This window comes from Calonectris borealis, chromosome 20 (assembly GCF_964195595.1).
Source record: "Calonectris borealis chromosome 20, bCalBor7.hap1.2, whole genome shotgun sequence".
NCBI classification, from domain to species: Eukaryota; Metazoa; Chordata; class Aves; order Procellariiformes; family Procellariidae; genus Calonectris; species Calonectris borealis.
In genome coordinates, this window is record NC_134331.1 from 10,993,269 (window position 1) to 11,006,231 (window position 12,963).

Consider the following 12,963-nt stretch of genomic DNA (forward strand, 5'->3'; position numbering starts at 1 on the left):
TGGATTGGATTGTGCACGTACATTTGAGTTCAGGCATGTTAAAGCTGCCTTGAAAATGTGCTGGCAGTAGAGCTTTCTGCAGCAAAATGGCCAGAGGTGTAAAAGTTTCAAGGAATCAAATGATTTTATCATTAAAAATAGTTGAAAACGTATCATGTCTTTAGAGAAGTGCTGCTTCTCCATAATGAATTAAAGCAAAACAGAAACAGGCAAAACCAAGTTTTGTAAAAAACACTTGTAGGAAAAAAAGGGGGGAAATAAACTCTAAAAGAAAAAAAAAAAAAACACCCAAAACCCAAACGTGCTGGCTTTGGTAATTCTTAAAATGAGTTTTTCAGTAACTTCGTTTTATGGGAAATTTTGACTTTTCTGTTGTTGTCACTGAGACCAAAAGGGACCTCTCCAGAGCTGCAAATTCGCAGAACGGTAGTTCTGTTTCAGCTTCTACTGCCCACTAGCATTAACAAACACTTTGAGGGCTCTGTTCAGCTCCAGTTGAAATCAATCGCTATTATTTTGGAGCAGTGCATGGTGTCGGTGAGCCCGGGGCTGCAATGGAGAAGGGTGTAGGTGGCACTGGGGCTACCAAGAGGGCTCATCACGTTGGTGGGCTCTGTACTCCAGACATGCATCTGGCGAGGCTGAAACCTATAAAGTAATGGTGTCCTGGGTCCTGCCCTTGGTCCGTAGCCTGGAACTGGAGAGCTGGGTAGGAAAAAGTTTGCTGCGTGGTGCAGGCGCAGCTGCAGGGATCCCTGCCCACGTGCAAGGTGCTAGAGCAGGGCAGCAGCGTCATGTTGGATGTGGCACAGGGGAACATCGGGGAGCTGAGGATGGGAGGAGATGTAGGGTGTTTCTTGGGGGTGGGGTGGAATTGACCCCCCTACATCTGTCAACAGATGTAGCAGCACCTACTTTGTTATTATAATGTACAACTGGGGGCCCAGAGCTAATTGCAGCTCTAAATGACTTTTATTATGCTGTGGTTGCTCCTTGCCTGCTGTATTGAAACCAGATGCTCAGGTCATTAAATAGATATAAGCCAGGTGCTGACTGCCTTATTTAAGCAAAATACAAATTGATTTCCTGCAGGAGTGAGTGTGGTCATATATATGCCAGCACCCAAGAGTGGGATGGGAAGGCTGGGGAGAATGGTGGCCATTGTGGCTTTGGGACCCTTGGTGAGGCTTTTAGTATTGCTTTGGGACTCGGCTGATGGATTGACTGGATGCAAAGCTGCTGAGGGTTTGGGAGTAGTTACTGTGCTCCAGAGCTGTCCCCCTGAGCATGTCACCAATGTGTTGCTATACATTTAAAAAAGCGTCTCTGGATGAGACACCCGCCCTGCTGAAAGGCGCATGGATCTGACAGCGTGGGACAAAGGTGACAAACCCTCAGCAGCGTGTGGTGCTGATTCTGGGAGGATGCTGCGGCCCAATCCCTAGGTCTGTGGGGTGTCTCTGTGCCTCTAGCCCAGTATTTTAACCTCACAAGCGGAACTTTTTTTTTTTTGGAGGATTTCACTCTGGGATGAAAGGTTCTCAGCGACCTTTACCATGATCATGAGCACAGCAGGTAGAAATTAGTTGGTCGTGAACAGAGCCAAGAGCTGCCCAGCTAACACCAAGGGGTTTCCGAAATAGCGTTTCTCCACAATTTTGTGTCCGCGTTCACCACTTGACTCATCTGTCACCACGCAGCCGCCTGTGCCAGCAGCGGCTCCGGGCGGGGAAGCGCTCGCTGCCGTTCCCCTCTGCAAGAGCTCGTGTTTGAGCCCTGGAGGAACTGAGCTGCTGCCAGCAATTACAGTTAGTAGTTCCTGGCTCGTGCCAAACACTGCCAGCCTGTCCTCACCACCCTGCGCAGACGGAGGGGAGATGCTGCAGATGCCGAAGTGATGGAGCTGCCGGTGCCTGCTGCTCTCCGATCTTTTGCAGCTCTTCATGAAGCCTTTGGCAAGTGTCACGGGTGTCACAGCCTGCTGCAAAGTGCCTTATTCTCGCCGAGATGTGGATTTTTTTTTTTCTTAGAGGCAGCTTGGGGTGGGTTCTGTGGGGTTATATGAAATTGAGAAGGGAGATTGGGGAGAACTGCTTGCTATTTGGCTGGGAAGGCTGAACCTGGGTACCTGGAAGCTTCTTGGAGTAGTATCAGACCTTAGGTGAGCCTAGGGCAAAGCCGTGACAGCCTGGACTCGGGCTTTGCTCAGTCATTCTTATTGGAAGCAAAAAGCAGTGGAAAACTTGCCATTTTCATGCAAGAATTCCCCCTCCCCCCTCCCCAAGCACTGCTCCATCTGTCCTCCCAGGCTACAAAGATGCTTTTTCTCCTTTCCCCAGCATTTATGCTGGGTAGTTGTGCCGCTCCGGGTCTCGGGAATGATTCTGTCTCAGTAGGAGCTTGGTATGATGTCAATGTTTCGAGTGGGTGAAGCAGAGGAGGCAAAAATAGACATTTAGACATTTTTCCAGTTATGCCTTTTTGAAAAAGAATATTTATAGCTCGGTGCATAAACACAAGCTCTCTTTGTGAATCCGCTACCAATTGCAATGCAGTGCTCAGCCAGCACATTACCCCTCGGACCCTTGCACTCTCAGGCTCAGGACCGACCTAGGTGGCTTTGACCTCCTCTCGGCGGGAGCCACCTCCTCCCCGTTCCACAACACAGCGCTGGAAGCGTTTTCCAGTCTAGGCACAAAGTACCCGCAAAGATTTTGGGGTGCTTGGGGGCTGGATCCCTTGCAGCAAGCTGTCCTGGCTCAACTCCAGGGTGTGGATGCATAACACTGGAGTCTGAGCTGCAATTTTGTGATTAACTCTGAAGCATAATGAGGACTGTGATCAGGATCATTTTATCAGGTCACTGGGTGCTGAAAGTCCAAATCATTGCATTTCACTTTACCTTCATTTCTCCATCTGTGGAGTTTGGATAATGGCCTTTAACACACAGTTTAAAGTGCTTGGAGACTTTTTCACAGCAATGCTACCAGAACCACCTCTCAAGGTCTGACTTTGCTTGCAAGGAGTTTTGGGTCTCGGTTCACATCATGTGTTGTTAAAGCTTTCCAGCTACTATTTTCTCTACTGTTTCAGCAGGAATGAAAGGTCAGATGTACGTGGCAGCTGAAGAGGTTTTCAGAGGCCAGTGTTGGCTCTTCAAAAACTGTATTTTTCAAGAAGACTGTCCTGCTGCTACTCTGCAAGAAGCACTGGCTATTTTTGGCAATGCTCTTGATTGCACTCTGCAATCTGAACTGCAGAGGGATGGTGCCCTGAAGGGCTTCATTGTGTGATGCTCGCCAGAGTGACTGGGGCTTATATGTTTGCATTTATGGATCTGTTGTGATACAGCTTGGTGGAGGGTTAACGCTGATTTCTGTAGAAGTAAAACTCCCATGATATGAAAAAGATGTGTGGGCAGAAAGGTGGGGCTGATAATGTCTAGATGCCGTGGGATGGTATTCAGTGCCTTGCAGGATGGGGCTCCTAGGATCCAAGGGGATTTAACTTTTGCACCTTAGAGGCTTAAAGGCAGGGAAAATAACCCTGATGAGCAATGGGCTGAAAGCCTGGCACGCTCTGTCGTGCTCGCTGTGACATGCAGCTCCGAGGGTGTGCCTCCAAAACGTTGCCAGAGATCTCGATCTCGCCTCAAACTATTTTTCATCAAACCTTGGTGTGATGTCTGGCCTGCTCGCCAAGCTACTTGAGTGGAACAATAAACTCCATTCCTATGGCTCGTCTCACACTCCCTAATTATGTGCCAGCTCATCAGGTTCCCCACGCAGTGCCTGCAGGCTTTGTTGCAAGCTCCGAGGTCGGCGCTGCCTTCCTCGCTCGTGCATCCCTGCCCTAGCAGCGAGTGCCTCCGCTGCATCAGCAATGGCATTTTGATTCCTCCCCTGCAGATGCAAAGTCTGGAAAGGTTTAGTACGCCAGCCCTGTTTGGATTTCCTGAACTGCTCAGGCCTGAACTCTGCACCAAGCTGTAAACTCTGGGTGCAGGAAAACTGGGTGGGTCACAGACAGTATTTGTAGTCTGTGGGTACCGAGGGGTGGCTTGGAAATGTGGTTCCACCCTTAAAAACCCATCCGCTCCAGTGAAACCAACACTTCCAGAGGGATTTTGCTGTGTTCCTGCTTGTATTTGGGTTCAAGGCTCATCTGGGTATCATAGCGTGGATGGGGATCATGGGAAGGAGAGCCCAAACACTGTAATTCCAGTCTTTCCAGGCTGATCGTTTTCCTGTTTCTTCTCTTTCCCTGTCCTCCCTACCTCTATCTTTCAGCTGAGCAGCTTGTTAGCCCAGCGAGGACAGGAGCAAAGCTTAAAGGGTGGATGAGGTTTCCCTGGCTCAAGTGTAAGGGCGAATCCCTGCGCCTCATTCTCACGAGACTCCAGGGACAGCCACCTTTAGTCCCCGTCTTCAGTGGGTGGCATCTGCTTCTTTGAATCCAACCTTACTCCTGCAGTGGGAATTTTGGGTGTGCAATTTGGGTTGAACAGGGGATTTTTCCACTTTTCTGGTAATGGAAATTTCTTACTAGCTAAATGAAACTGTTAATGCTTTTTTTCAAGTTTTCTTAATGCACAGTAGATGCTTTCTTAAAGGTGTTATAGTTTCTTGTTAGAAATCTGAAAACCACAAACTGATTTTTGGTTTGGTTTTGACCACAGATTTTTAGTTTTTAAATAGATAAATAAAAGGCCTCTTCCCAATGAGCCTGGGGAAGCAGAGCTAGTCTTTCTCCTAGATCTTTAGCTGTGCCGGTATGAGATTCTTCATTATCTGTTTAGGAAGAATAGCACTGAAAATAAATAACGCCTCGTCTAGAAAATGCAGATCATCGCTGAACTGAGGGAGCACGGGCTGCTCTGCTGGGAGCAGGGAAGATGGATGCTGCTGTAGTGGCACAGCTAGGGAGGAAGGGACGGATTTGGTACAACGCAGTAGCATCCTCTGAGATGGGGTGGGCTGGTGGGACTCTCGTGGGCTGAGGCTCCGGTCCTTTGCTCCCTGCAGCGTGCAGAAGTGAGGAGCTGCTGCAGAGGGGCTGGACCTTAAACTGCTGATGGGGTTTGGAGCTTAAAAACACCAGTGGGGAGAGGGAGGAGGCCATCAGATCACTCAGTCCTTGTCTGCGGAGGTGGGACCAGCTGCCCTCCCGGGGAACTGCAGTCCCACCTCTCCCCATCTGCCTCCATGCTCTGTTTGCACTGACTGCATGCCGGGGGCTGCGCATGCAGGAAGAAGAGCGGTGGCAGTTATGTTTTAGCCCATGGTCCTCTCCATATATGACAGATTACTCTTTACAATCATCAGGAGCCAAAATCAGACCTGTTGCTCTCCAAACACAACTCCCTAAATGCCAGTGAGATGCCAAAGCTGTGATGGAGGATGGCACAAAAGGCAGCAGCTGGGAAAAGTCTTTTGATTTGCAATCAGGGTTGATAATTCTTGCAGGACTCCTACTTTGGGGGTGGGGATTGGTTGCCCAGACCTCACACGAGGACCTGCCAGCCTCTTGGTAGGGTGCATGGAAAGGCCACTCTGCTGAAGTTCTTCTGTGGTCAAAAGATTTCCCCCCCTTGGCGCTGGCATCCTAGGCTCCCTTTTAGCAGCCTCAGTAGGTAGGTGACATTCCAGCCGCCCACAGAAATTGTCAGTTAAAGGCGGCCAGAAGACTGGGGAGTTTAAGTCATGTGCCTGTCTGCCATTGCATCCTACACTTGGTGTTGCAGAGCAGAAAAGGGCTCGTCATATGTTACTGCTGTGCAAGAGGCTTTGTCCCTTCGTGATCTTCCCCTAAGGCTGCTCTTTCTTGTTTGTTTGACTATGTTGGACCTCCAAGAGTTTATGAAATGCTTTAAAAAGAGCAAATGGTGATCTTGCCTGCAAAATTCAGCAGAAGTAGCAAGACATCCAGGCCCTTCTTAGAAGTTGCTGTCAGGGGATTTAAAGGGAATGGATCCTGCCACTCTCAATCTACAGCCCTGCCCTACGAGCTCAGTAAATTCATCAAAACATGGTATAAACTCCTCTGGGGAGCTGCCAGCGCCGCGTATGCGGCTGCAGTAGCAGACCCCGTGTGCACCGGGATCTCTTTGCATCTCCCCACCAAGGCGGGGAACTGTGTGGGTCTGCAGGGCTGCTGGCAGCCAAGGGCAGCAGCAACCACTGCTAGCAATGACCTGGACTGAGAATTTCTTCTCTCAAAGGGGTCGTACCTGAATTTAGGGGGCTTTATAGCAGGGTGACAGCCAAGGCAAGCTCTTCTCTGATGTTCACCATGTCACTTCTCTCTGTTTTCCTTCTAACCATGCGTGGATCCATCAGCATGTTTCCTGGAAGATGCTCTAGCAATTAAATCACCATTGATCTCTCTGAGCTGGAAGCAGGCTCGGCTATTAGCTGAGGCTGTTAGCAGGGCCGTGGGGAGCTCAGCGTGTTGGAACTGAAAAATATGCTTGGGGAACAGAAACTCTCTGTGGCCGCCCCAGCCGTTCTGGGCTGCTGGCCAGACTCCTTCGGATGGATTCATGGCAAAGTACAATGACGATAACGAGAGCTTTCCTTTCTGATGGAGAGCTAATCCACAGCGAGCAGGGCTCTAGACTTGCTGATTCACTCTCTAATGGATAAACAGGGATGCTCTGCACACACTCCAGTATCTAGACAAAGCGGGACACGCAGGGAAAGGTGCTGCTGCGAAAAGCCGTGCAGTTTGCGGTGGGGCCACGTGGAAGTGTGTCAGCACTTCCACTAGAAGTTCTCCTCCCTGGAGGATCTGATAGCGTAATGATGCAGAAAGGATAGGGCGAGCCTCTATAGAACCTGGGCGATGCAGGTGTTAGAGGAGATTTGTAATGGTGGCCTTGAAACCAGGTGACAGCAGTTGTGGTGTTTTGCCTGTCTGCACAACGGTGTGATTGGAAAGTGCCGTTCGCTTGGCAAGGGGAGCGAGCAGAGGTCGCGTCACTCTCCAGGCAGTGGAGGCTATTGCTTGCTTTGATTGTTACAGGAAAGGCTTGCAGAATCCAGTGTACAATGCTCTGTTTTGCATAGGGCTTTGGCTATACCTTAGCGTGGAAAAATGGATCCTGCTTGGACAGGCTGGTCCGAGTGGACCCCTGAGGAGCCTCCCGTCAGCGGGGTAGGGAGATCTTGTAGTGAGTTTGGGGCTTGCAGCCATGCAAACTCTGTTTTCCTCATAGGGTGGGGGAAGATTCATGCTTTCCCCTGTCTTTTAAAACTGATTTCCACCTGTGAAAGAAGTTTTGTGGTGAAGGCAATCAGTTGAGCAACCCGAGTCTGATCCTGCCCCTGCCACAGAGTCAGTTCCCTCATCTGGTGTGAGCGTAGCCAGGCTGAGATGAACCCGTGCTTTGTGGAGGTTGGTGGCATTTGGCCTGTCCCTGGTGCAAGAGTCTTTGCTGGGACGTGAGCGGACGCAGAGGTTTGGTGCCTCCTGGGAAAACGGTCAGGCCCAAACTGAGGGAAGGGCCATCGGTCTGGGGCTCGGCGTGAAACCACGAGGTATCCCAAAGCCTGAGACACAACCTGGGTGTCATTTCCAACTCCTCATTTTTAGGGCATTCGGTGTGAAATTGGTACAAGAACATAACATCCAACAAAATGCAATTTTTCACCTAAACACCTGTTTTATGGGGGAAGAACAAACCAGTTTTAATTAAAGCCAAAGCTCAGTGGGATACTCTTCACCGCAGATGGCCATTACTCCTCTGGTGACATTCCTGGTGCGGTCACACACAGTTTGGCCATGCAGGACAGCTCTAGGTCTCACATGTCTTTGTGCTGATTTTAACCTTAAACAGCTCCATTTACTGAGCTGCTGAGGACCCATCAGCTTCTGATCCAGCCTCCCGCTTTGCTGTCTGCAGACGGGCTGGCGCGGGGCTGAGTTTCTCCAGCCAGGGATTGAGAGGTGGGATTTGAAGTAGGTGGAGAGTGAGTCTTCACGCAGAAGTGAACTTCACTCCAAAATTTGGCCAGACTTTTTGCTTCCAGCACTGCAAATGAGGTAGATCAATTATTCTGAAACAGAAGAGAAAAGTTATGGGTTTGATCCTTTGAAGATAGCTCCCCTGGCTTTGTTCCAGCCTCTCAGTTTGCACTGCAGCTGATGCGCTCCATGCTGTGGACTCCCTCCGGGATTAAAAGCATCCTGCTGCAGAGCCCGCAGCAAGGGGGTTGTGGCTGATGTGTTTGTTTTGGTGTCAAACCCCCTTGGGCCTGACCCTGCAGCCTGGCTGATGTTAAGGTTGACCTCCTCCAGCCCCGCGGCTTGGGCTGGGGTCTGCTTGGTTGGTTCATATGGAGAACTAGGGATGTCCCAGGCTGGGGACATCAAGGTTGCTCTTGAGATGTTGGCTATACAGTCTGTAAACCCCAGCTGTAGCCTTGTGAAACTGAGAAAAGACAAGAAGTGGGTGGAGGAAGAACCAGAGCCTGTGGTTAAGGACAGAACAGAATAGGAAAAACGGTGTTTAACCCTTCCCTGGCTGCATTTGGCTTGTGAAAGCGGCTCGGTTGCTCCCTGGTTTTAGGCTGGCATAAATTAACCTTGTTAAAGGAAGCAAAGAGACAATGAAGGTTGAGGGGTATCTAATAAAACATGAAACAGCAGAGACAAACCGTGTCTCCGCAAGGGAAATCCCTTGATTTCTCGAGGCTGCCAGCATCTCTCGGGGCTCAGAGCAGCAGCAGATGAGGGCTGGGGAGGAGGGTGAGCTCCTGCATTTGGAGCTCGGCTTTTCAGAGCCTGAGACTTGCAAACACGGGGACTGGAGGAGGCGCTCACAGCGTTGGGTTTTCATGGCCTCATGTACTGGAGTCATCTGGGTAGTGACCCATGCGGTGGAGGTCGGTGTGGGGCTAAGCCCCAGGCCAGCTCGGTGGTCAGCCTCTGCCTGTGTACCTGGGATCAACGGGGGACCAGGCAATACGTGGAATTTAAGATGCCTATATTTAATTTTTAACTATCTTTTATTACTTTCCCCCCGAAAGAAACTCATTTTATTTGATCTGTCTTAAAGGTCAAGATGTGCAGGCTGTGCTATCAAACAGACACAGGAGCAAGCAAAGTTTCCTTTCGGTACCCCGAGGTGCACCAAGTTAACGCATACAAGAAATGCTCATTTCTGACAGTCACAGCAGCTCTCGGTGCCTCTCCTATCTGTTTATCTGCCAGCATTTACGCTGTGTTTGTAGCTGTGGGGATGGAAAGAAGCCCATGTCTGCGGGGTGCAGCAGCCCCAGCAGTGGGATGGGGCTCCAGGACTGCTGGACCCGGCCTCGCTGAGATGGGTGCTGCGAAGCGGGGGCTGTCACGCCTCTCTCTGCCTGCTCTTTCCTTTGACCAACGCTGCTCAGCAGTGCGATGCCAGTGTGAGGGTTGGGATGTGAGGAGCACATCAGAACTTATATCACTTTAGAGCAATACCTGTAAAGGTTTGTGATACATAAAACCGGTATTAAATTCATTGCAATAGCTCAGCTACTCCTATAAGCCTCAGTTTCTCCCACATGTGCCCTTACTGGTACAGGCAGGAGCAAGCAATGGGCTCTCCGCAACAGCCCCTGACGCTGTGCTGCGGTCCCTCTCCTGCCTGGACACATCCCCGAGTTCTCTCCTGCAGTTTCCTGCTGCTCTCCCAAGCTGGTCTTTCACTCTTTCTCTTTTGGTTTCATACAGATCCCTCCATCCCACCACCCTGAGGCTTGGCCAAGCCTGTGCTCGTGCTCCCACAGCTCTGCAGGTGCTGGTGGCGTTCCTGGGAGCAACTCGGTGACAGTTTTGAGTGCTAAGGTGCCCCGTGTGCTGTGCTCCCCAGGCACTGCACCCCAGGACGGGGACTAGGGCTATGTAGGAAGAGATTTTCCCAACTACCGTATTTCCCGACACCTCCGTTTCTTTTCCTGCCGCAGGACAGGCTGAGACGGGTACAAGTTTTCTGAGGCAGAAGCAGAGCCAAGAAGTAGAGAGGGAGCCCTGCCTGGGAGGGACAGTCCCACAGTGAACTTCTGCCCCCGATCCCACCGCAGGGAGGAGAAACCTTTCTTCAAAGTTATGGCAGAAGAAGGATGTGCTGAGGAGAAGTTTCACTTCTTCAAACAGCTGGGTTTTGGACAATTTCCAAATGAGTTCTGGTGATGAATAAGCGCTTTTGCCCTGGAAAACTCTTCCTCCCCCTCCCTGTCCTCCAAGACTAATGGCTGCATTGCCCGAATTCCAGGCGAGCCACCTCGCCTTCCTCCCCATCCCTTCGGTGCACCATTGCCCGGGGCTGACGCAGTTTTTCTTGGGGACAGAGGTCTCCCAGGAGCTACGGGTGCCTCACCCCAGGCAGAAGGGACCCTCTGCAAGCTCCCAGCCAAAAGCCACTGCACGTTTTCTAACATTTCTCTTGGTGGGGTTGCACCTCTGGTCTGTGGCTGGTGACCAGCTGGGGGGTCATGCTGAGTGCAGCTTCTTTTGTAATTTGACTGAGGTCATCTTAGATGGGGTTGTGTCACCTGCTCCTTTCCTTTGTGGCAAACCAGGGGTTTCCCGTTGATGTCGGCGAGGGTGTGGGTATCCCAACAGCATCAAGACCGATGTCCCCTGCCCAGGGCTTTTCCCTGACCCTCCAGGATGACCGAGTATCTCCCCCACGTGCAACCTCTGGCCATTAAGGAGGCATTTCAAAGGAGGCTCCCTGCCTCCCGTTTGCAGCATCCCACCCTGCTGTTGTCCAGGCATGACACCACTGTACTTGCAGAAACTTTGCTAGGGCTGGTTGGTTTGGAAGGTTGTTGGTGTTTCCTGGGCCTTTCAGGCTCCAGCTCTCTGCCTTTCCTCCCTTCTCTTTCGCTTTTGCCTCTTTTTATATTTTTTTTGCATCTGAGGTCTAAAAGGGTGACTCCTAGCTGAGGAAAGCTTGCAAGGACATAATCCAGGCCTTTAGAAAAAGCAGTCACTAAACATCTACGTGCAGCTTCCCCTAAAAGATGTAATGGGCGTTGCATTAAGAGGTGGGGTAAAGCAGAATATCCATGGAGCAATATAGCTCTAATCATATAGAGGATAAAAATGGGCAGGAAAACACTCCCCGGGAGTCAGTCCCTGCCGCAAGTCCCAGCAGATAATTGAGTTTTTGCGGCATGCCTTGAGCATTAATGTTAAGGGATATTTTGGACCGAGAACTGGGAACCGATCCCAGCGTGCCGTAGCCTTCATGAGAACTCCTGGCAAGCGCTCGTTCTTCTTGAACACAAAATATTTGCAAGTCCTGCTGAGCTGCCTTCCTGTGGGGAGCAGTGGTGAGGACGCCGGGCTGTGTGCATGGACACGTCCCTCTCTGCTGGGCTGGACGGGGCTCTACGAGCACCCAGCCCAGACGGTTCATTCACCGTAGGGTCACGGAGCCAAATGCCGGAGGTTTTCTCTCTGAAATGCAATCTTCTTCTGAAACACGGTTTGTGCAATGGAGGATTGGTTTTCCTACTGTGACCTGCTAAATGGCAGGGTTTGATCTATGCAAAATCATAGCGGAGCTGGGGAGCAGGCTATGAGCAGAGGAGGAAAAGGGGCAAGTGGCACGGGCTTACCAAGTGTCTCCTCTGTCCGTGCCCTGGCTGAGGTCCTGCTTTGGTGAAAACATTTCTGCACCAAACACTCTGGACTCTCACTTTGTTTTAATTTGAAAGAAAAATCTGTGTCTAAATCTCAAAAAGAGGCTCCTTAGAGCCTAAATGCCTTCTGAAAGTGGGTCTGGGGTGGTCCTGTCACTGGTGGGGCGACCTCTCTTCCTTCCCTTTGGCTGTCTGCAAGTCCTGGGTGGCTCCGCAGAGAGGGAGAGCAGGTGCCTCTGCTCCGAGACAGGTAAAAATGACCCCTCTTTGGAAGGGGTTGAAGCTGGGGATGAATGCCCCACTTGGACGTTGGGTTTTTTTAATCCGATCTGAAACAAGGAACCCAATTTTGGCCAGCGGTTGGATCCAAACACAGACTCTGTTTTCAGGAGCTGTCCCCGAGACCATCCCCGGTTTTGCTCAGTGGAAAATTCATTAGCGACGTGTTTGATGAATGAGGCTCTGTTACGACACAAACGTTTCAGAAACCAGCAAAGCCCCGTTGGGTTATATAGGCTTTCTTGGTGCTACATAAACATCCAAGAGGGCGAGCGAGCAAGCTGGCGAGTGGTGCTGTCGGTGCGTAGCTGCCGAGCGCGGCTCCGCGCAGCCTTTGCTGTTTTTCCTGTTACCCTTTTAGACTTCCTGAAGTGCTCGTTGCTGCGGCAGCAAGGGCAGTTTGGGCTGCAGAGTTTGTGAATGAGCACTTCGGTAAGGCACGGGAGGGCGGGCTGTGCACCCATAGCCGTGCTGCCTCCGCCGCAGCCTCCCTGCTGTTCCCGTCCCAGGCTGCTCCCGGGCAGCTCTTCCGATGCGCCGTCCAGTTTGTTTCTCGCTTTGGGCTTTGACCTCGTGCCTCCATAGTTTTGCCTTCAGATCCCAACCAACTTGGATAAATTTTTTTTTTCCAGGCTTTTTTTCCCCCAAAGTTTCCTCGTGTTAAGGGGAACGGAATCTGGGATCCAAATTCTTTACTTTCCCAAACAATTAGTTTCATATTGACTTAAGCCCAAGTATGCTCTCTGCAATCCAATGTAAAGACCTGCGGAGCCAACAGCTCCTTCAAAGTGCTTTGCAGTGTTAAAATGAAGGACTAGACCCTGCGTCCAGCCTCGATACTTGTGAGCAGCTACTCAAGTGCATGATCCCAAAGCTCCTGAACACCAGCCCAGTGTCAGAATAGGTCATCAGGGCTCCTTGTGTAATTGCGCTCATCAGCTGAGCGAGGCTGACGCATCAACTGGAACGGAGCATGAGAAGCGAATCTCCTTACCCTCGAGGCGGTGGGCTCTGCATCGCCCCAGGGGCTGCTCGGGGCCATGTCAGC